Raw genomic sequence first — 7,662 nt, 5'->3', positions numbered from 1 at the left:
GCTAGGTTGACCCATTTCACTTATTTTCAGTCCTCACGCAAAATCAGTGTGTGCTACTTTATGTTCGTTTTGAGGTGCACGGTCACATATTATGATTAAAATGATATGAATGTTTTCCCATGGTTCCCTCAATCCTTACGAACGTATATTCCTCCCCCATTTGAGAAAAGCGCATTCCGCCATTTCAGCATTATCTTGTTTTCGTGTCTGTAAGGTCTACTTTGAAATCAGGATACAACAGATCTATATAACAGAGTTTATCTTTAACAGTATCTTTATAGTTTTTGTTCCAAATGACTGTGTTCTGCTACGTAGCAGTCACAGAGACATTAAATGCATACTGGTATGCTCTCTATAGGAAGTGTTATTACCCATATGATTAAACTACAACGACCTTAAACACTTATGGTGATTGATTTTTACTCACTTATCTTTGTGGTTACAAAGAATGCATTAACACACACACACACACACACACACACAGATATATATATATATATATATATATATATATATATATATATACATACATATATATATATATATATATATATATATATATATATATTATGTATATTCAAAACAGAGACCAAGTTCATGCTGTCTTTCCACTATTTTATTTCGGCACATATATTTTTAAGCGACTCGCTCTATCTCTAGTGTTCTTGAGAAAGAGCGAATCTCTAGAAAATTTGTGTGCCGAAATAAAATGTTGTGAATGACAGCATGAACTTGGTTTCTGTCTTATTTTTGATATTACTGCACCAATTAACACGCGGACTACTTACTCAATATATATATATATATATATATATATATATATATATGTGTATATATTGACTATTATGAAAGAACACACACACTCACACACGATTCGCGTAAACCCCGTTGTTAGATATAGTTTTTAATATAGATTGTTTATGCTTTTACAATAACAATTACGCATATACATGTATATACCGCTGTACTGCATTTTCTTTTGACTGCCTATTATAATGATCATTTAATCTCCGTGTGCCGTTACATATTCGGAGTGGTGCAAATAACGCATCTTTATACAAGCATTATATCTGAAACTGATATTTTCTCGGATGATAGCAAATTTTGACATGGTAACAGACAGAGAGGAAGAAAGATTTAAATATAAATTTCTCTTTTTTTTACGTCTAAGTGGACAAAATGACAAAGTTGACAAATGGACATGGAAATGGACTGCAATCTCCACAGGCATAATACACAGGCTACCCGGTCTCCGAAGGGATAGGATTCTACTCATCATGAGCATTCATCTTTGCTGTTGATTTACACACGTAACGACTGAATTCGTATTAAAGTTGTCCGCAGAGGAATGCTGCGGATTTGACAAGCAAATGACACGCTTCCTGCACAGAGTTACTTACTATACTAGGGAAGTTACGCGCCAGATTGGCGTTACGTAAATTTTCATTTCTTTCAGTAAGGAGGTCTGGAGTGATGTATTTGCATTGTCAGGATATCTCGTGAGATAATGGCAACCAGTGCATCTGATATTGAAGTTACCTTTGATAGATCAACCTGCGTTGCTCCCTCGGTTTATTATGTATATCTGAGCGTGCATCACTAAACCAACAAAAACTCGCATAACCTGATTCTAAATGTACGTGAAAAATCAAAATAGATGAAACGAGTCAACTACATTGTATAATCAATTTTTAGTTTCCAGAAAGAGCAATACAACTTTTCATAATTCGAAAGTTTGAGATCGTGAAATGAATTGAATTTATGTTTGTGTGTGTGTGTGTGTGTGTTTTACAACTCTTCTTGAACACTGTTTGTGAAGAATTGCGTCAAGTTATGTCTATTCATTTCTTTAAACCCTTTATACACTCTTTACTTGTAACTGCAATAACAAAATAAAATGCTACAGCTTTGAAGGATTGTATAATTTTAAAAAAGTCAATAGAATGTGCCACTTTTCAACTTAGTCTTATAATGAATTCATCGTCAATGCGACGGAGTTTTACATCCTTTTTATTTGTCCCACTCATTGCACAGAGCACAGCTTGTTGTGATTAAGCACTTACGTGTAAATAGACCCCAAAAGTTTAAAATCTCTCTTCTCAGTATTCTTTACCATAGTGTTTCTTTCAAAGTAATTTCATGTACATCGTTTTGCGTTATACCCTATTTTAAAGCTTCGAGTCTGCTCTTTTAGAATGTGTTTTTAACTTCAAAAAGATCTGTATCTGTCAACTTTTTAGTGGTTTTGTGAAATGAGGGAACAATCTTCCACTGATTTAACGTCGGGTAGTTTCCTACTAGAACTACTTTTGATCAAGCCTCATTCCTCTGCCACAAATTCATAATGTGGCGAGTATATTTTGCTCCATTTCTTTTTAATTTCAGTTGAATTGAATCGGAATTAAATTGAAGTTATTGAATGATCGCCTTTTATAACTTTTTTTTTTCATTTCATCAACAAGACTTAGTACACGCTTGTTCAAAGGCTTGTGTGAATACATGGCGAAACTTGTTTAAGAGTTCAATGTTTGGTGCAATTTACACCGAATGAGCGAAGTGAATATAGAGCAAATATTTCAGATCAATTCATAAAAAAAAAATAATGATTGCCGAATAATGGTATGCTGCCATATATAACTCCAATAAAGTATTTCAGGGTAAGATATAACCCTAGCTAAGCAATGTATAGTTGTCTGTTAGTTCAGCGCTTGAAGATAGCGACAAGCCTTTTTACATGTTGTAAAATATATACAATAATCATGTATAAACAATGAATAGGGTTCTAAATTTTTTTTTTGGAAAATGTCTGGAAATTACCAACTTTAAGTCCAATCTTCTTGACTGAGTAGAATTTTCAGACGCACAAGAAATATCACATCAATTAAAAGCAAAATATTTTGAATATACTACGCGGTTCATATAACTGCAATAGACTGTTACAATGAAAACCACGCTTTCACTTTATATTTCACAGTACACTCAAGTAGATGTTTTGCAACAAATTCCAATTTCGAATACCCGATCAGTCCATCGTTGCTCGGTCTCAAGAGATCACACACGTTATTAGCACATGACGTGATCGAAAAGTAAAGATAAAATGAATTAAACATACAAGACAAGAAGACACTATTTTGAGGTACAATTGTATTAGTGTTTTGGAGATATGACATCGTATTTGCAACTTTTGTTGCCCCTAACATATTACGAAATAACGGACAAACAAAACATCATAATTCAGAAGAAGGAAATTCCATCATTCCTACTCTCTTTAAGGCCCTGCAAACCATTGTGAATGTGTAGCTATTCCAAGGTACTCTCTGTAGTTTTTAAAGTATCGTGAATTTGTTGAAAAACTAATTTCTACAATACTGCTATCACTGTTACTGATTTTCCACCAGCTATTTTGAATCGATGTTGTGGCAGTATGCCGAGTAATCTCAAAAAGCAGTTCATTTTAAACTGTACGTGCCCTGTATACATAGCGTCGGAAACAACGTCAAGAATTCTGAAAAAAGGGTTGCTTTTGAAAAGTTTAAATACGCGAAACAGATATCCCTTTCTTTCAAATGTTAGATAAAACTCCACGATATTAATGATACTGATTGTAGTCTGCGGGCATTTCACATACATCTTAGAAAAAAACAACAACAAGAAAACACTATCATACTCATTGATTGGTATTGGTAACGTGTTACACTGCCGATTGTAAGCCTCAGATACTGAAATAAGTTTCTACCGTACTAGTTTATTTTCGTATGATATCTAAACCTACGTATGTACACTAACTTAACTCGACAATACTACGTGAATACGGCACAATGATAAGCACCTCACAACTCGCAAATCTCAAAACATATTTTCTTAGGGCATCCTTCTGCATATCCAAGATAAAAAGATAAAAGGATGACTCATGACTGATTATGGGATTATTGGATGACTGAAAGCCAACAAGTCTCACCGTATACCACCTACCGATTTCAACAACAGAAAAAAAAATCCTTTATGATACATAAATTTGAAATAAACCTTGATCACTCTTGTTGACAAGCTTCTGAAGGAGATACTGAAACGAGTTTTCGAACGCGACATCAACCCCCCCCCCCATAAAAAATATATATATAATTATATGTAATCTTATGAACAGCGAACACACTTTTTTTCACAGCAAAGCGAAACTATTCATAGAATAATAACTGCCTTAAAGCATTAATCGAAAAAGAAATATCCATAAAAAACAGTGACCAAATACAATGGTCTGAATGACATGGAAGAGGAAATAAAAATAATTATTATACTTTATCCAAGGATCTATGGGAGAAGAAAAGGTCACGTTAAGACATGGTTTGTTTGCTTCCTTTGACTCTTCGAGCTTTGCGATAAAAAAAACCACACAAACAAACCCATGATGTTTTCGCAGAGATTACAAATTTTGTGTGACTGAGGTGATTCCTGTTTCGTACAACTCACAATTCGTCGTTGTCCAACATACATGATTGTTTTCAACAGAAGGTGAGAGTTTACGGTCCAGTCAGGTTGTGTGCCAATTCATTGTTAGTGTTGTCATTTTCGCTAAAAGAGAGGGAGGAAAGACATGACCGCAAACATAGTCACTAAAAAGTTTCAGTTCTTACCAGCTTTTGAACATGCAGTGCGATAGCGACCCGTCAAGACCCGATAGAGAAGCCGAACATCAATTTCGTGACATGGAGTACGATGCGACCTGACCAAAAATCCGCCATTACTGCGGTGCCCAAAGAGCGCATGCGTTTGCTGAATGCATAGGATGGGCGCGAGCCGGTCGCAATGCATGTTTATCATGCATTTGTACTAGGTGTTTCAAAAAACATTTCCCACTTTTGATCATTAATAGTTCAAAACCTATTCATCCGATAAAACTGTCATTGATATGAGTAATAGCTGGATAGTGTACAATTTGGTTGAAGGTAATTTGCACGTGAAAGCATAAATCAGTTTCATTAAATCTAAGATTGATTTTGAAGCAAGGTTTCACATTTTGGTCAAATTTTAACCCTCTGTACAAAAATTGAACTTCGCACAGGAACCAATGATGTGTATGTGAGTGTGTGCTGACAATGGCCCTGAACAATGGACATGCCTGAACCACCTGTTGACTAGGCGTCAGTCTGGCACTCCCTGGCACATGAATGCTTAATCAATAATTCATGTGGATTGCCCTGGGCACTGCTAGTCTGAATTCATGCACGGTAAAGTGCTTGCAAACACCACATTTCGTTCCAGCTGGCAATCGTTTTCAAATTTTGCTTCACATATCACTGGGATATAAATAAGAATAAATTATCTAAAGTTCCTCATTTTAATACAACTGTCTACTGATTAAATAGTCTGACAAAATTTTTCGCTTTTTCGATAAAAAGAGATCATTTTTGGTAAAGAGTTCAGCAGCATTTATCATTGGGGCGATTTGTTTCACAGTAGATTAATTTAAGGCTCCATATACACAAATGTATACTCTTTGCTTCCTGTCACCATGTTTACGATAGAACAGAAGGTATTCATTGTAATTTCGTTTTTCAGAAGTAGGGAGAGCACTGTCACGACTCAACGACAGTATCGGCAGGCGTTTGACTTTACACAGATACTGCCAGAGGCTGAATAAAGACTAGTTGTGATAGTGGAATTTCTCATGAATAAATAATGAAGCATTCAAACCCTGGCCATTGTTCAGGACCATTGTCAGGGTGTTAACCACACACTCCCATACACACCCATTGACCCCTGTGCAAAGTGAAATTTTGTACAGAGGGTTGAAAATAGAGCAAAATCTGGAACCTAACTGTGAAATTAATCATGGATTTCATGAAACTGATTTATGCTTTCATATTCAAACCACCTCCAACCAAATTGTACACTATTCAGCAAACCCTCATATCAATGACAATGATATCTGATATATAGTTTTTTAATTATTAAGAATCAAAAGTGGAAAATGTTTTTTGAAACACCTAGTATAATGTGCGCGCGCGCATGGAGCACCGCTGTAATGGCGGATTTTGTTGCCCTGTGGAATCGGTTTATAAGTAACTTTTACTCGGATTGCGGAGGATCCCCTCCCTAAACCAGTCCATCTTCACACCACGCCCTCTTCCCTTGAAATCGTGTCATCGCGAAATGAGATATTACAGATATGCACCAATCAACACAACACCATGACGAAAAAGTGAACTGCACGATTCAATCAATTAGTTAGTTTTACGATGTAATTAACTCATATGGTCCACCGATTGAGCGGTAGCGTCATTTAAACTAGACCTCCTACCTGATTATCTCATCTAGTCTCAACATCAGGGCCTGTAGTTTAGATGATTTCTCCCGAACCTCGTTTTGTTTTCGTTCGATGTCGACCCGGATGTTTTTGATCTTTTCGCTGAACACCTCCTTCAAGCCACCGAGGAATCTATACAGTAATAGAAAGCTCCTTCGACTGCCGTGATCATGATTTAAGGTTTCGCTTTAACTTTATGTAATTTTAATCTTTTTTTAATTAACGAGTGCATCATCCCTAACACCATAAAGCTTCCTCAACATTTGAAGTACAAAATTCAATATTCCGCTGACAGATGTTTTTCTTTTTTTTTTTCTCGGAAATAAAGTTGTAAAGTGATAAAACTTATGAACTCCTTCTTAACCTCTTTACGAATGGACTTGCCAAATTCCGAAAAAAAAAGGGGTCTCAAATTTGCAATTTCATGTTTTCAAATGTATGCAATTGTATGTCCATGATTACAACAAAACTCCGCGAAAACTGCAAAGAGAAAATGGAGTACCAGTGTCCATTTGTTCACTTACCCCCGAAAGTATTCCGTCGTCTTTGAGTTCACATCCTTCAAAAGTGCATCAGACCATTGCGAGTTTTTCTGGAGTTCTCTGTCAAAATGGAGCAAGACCTTTCTCCAGAAAGAAAACACCACGGAAGTCCAGGGACAGCACCCACAACAACTGGTAACAGGTCCTGTAATGATCAAAGGTTAGGTTCAAAAGCCAATTTGTGTTTAAATTGAAGAAAGTAAATTTGTAACACCTTACAAAACCATCACACACACAAAAGAGCAGGAGTTTAATTGACACTTTGTAAGAAATTTAGAAACTCATCAATTTACGATACTTGCATGTTGTATTTCATACGGCGGTAATAGTTATTAAAATCTAGTATGCAAATGAAGTGTTGATGTAATTTGCTTTAAAAAAAAAGCCCTAAGGGCCTACATCTCACAAAATCCAGTGACTTGTATTCATTCCATATCAGTATGCCGAATTAGAAAACTATAACATGTTTTCAAAGTAAACATACGGATCGTAGAAACGAGGCGGTTGACAATCTCGTGGCTCAGACGCAGCTCGAATGCAGCAACTTGAGGATTTATTTGCTTTAGTCCATCCACAAGCGGTAGAAACTCCCGGTAGAAACAATCTAGAAGGATGACATGAGCACGTCATCATTATTTTAGCTTACTAAGGTCAAAGCCGGATTCAGGCTGCATGTACTTCAAAATACTTCTCAGTTTATTCTTTTACGCTACTACTTTTGTTGCTCTTGCCGCTGTTATGTCGACTATAGTTTAAAGGGATCGTACAGTTTTGGTTGAGACGTAATTTCAGGTTTCTAACATTTTTTGGTGACAT

At 36.0% G+C, this 7,662-nt stretch overlaps 1 long non-coding RNA gene across 1 annotated transcript; it reads right to left on the bottom strand.

Moving 5' to 3' along the window:
- Positions 1 to 6,344: 6,344 nt before the first annotated feature.
- Positions 6,345 to 7,408, bottom strand: LOC139716910 (uncharacterized). The gene is made up of 3 exons (XR_011709932.1): positions 7,331 to 7,408; positions 6,829 to 6,991; positions 6,345 to 6,436 (listed from the first exon to the last, which is right to left on the bottom strand). It is a non-coding gene; the product is annotated as an uncharacterized lncRNA (long non-coding RNA).
- Positions 7,409 to 7,662: the final 254 nt, after the last annotated feature.

Source organism: Diadema antillarum, unplaced genomic scaffold (genome assembly GCF_040938485.1).
Source record: "Diadema antillarum isolate AM-2024a unplaced genomic scaffold, OU_Dant_1.0 scf00000071, whole genome shotgun sequence".
Lineage (NCBI taxonomy): Eukaryota > Metazoa > Echinodermata > Echinoidea > Diadematoida > Diadematidae > Diadema > Diadema antillarum.
This window is presented reverse-complemented; position numbering and strand designations above follow the sequence as displayed.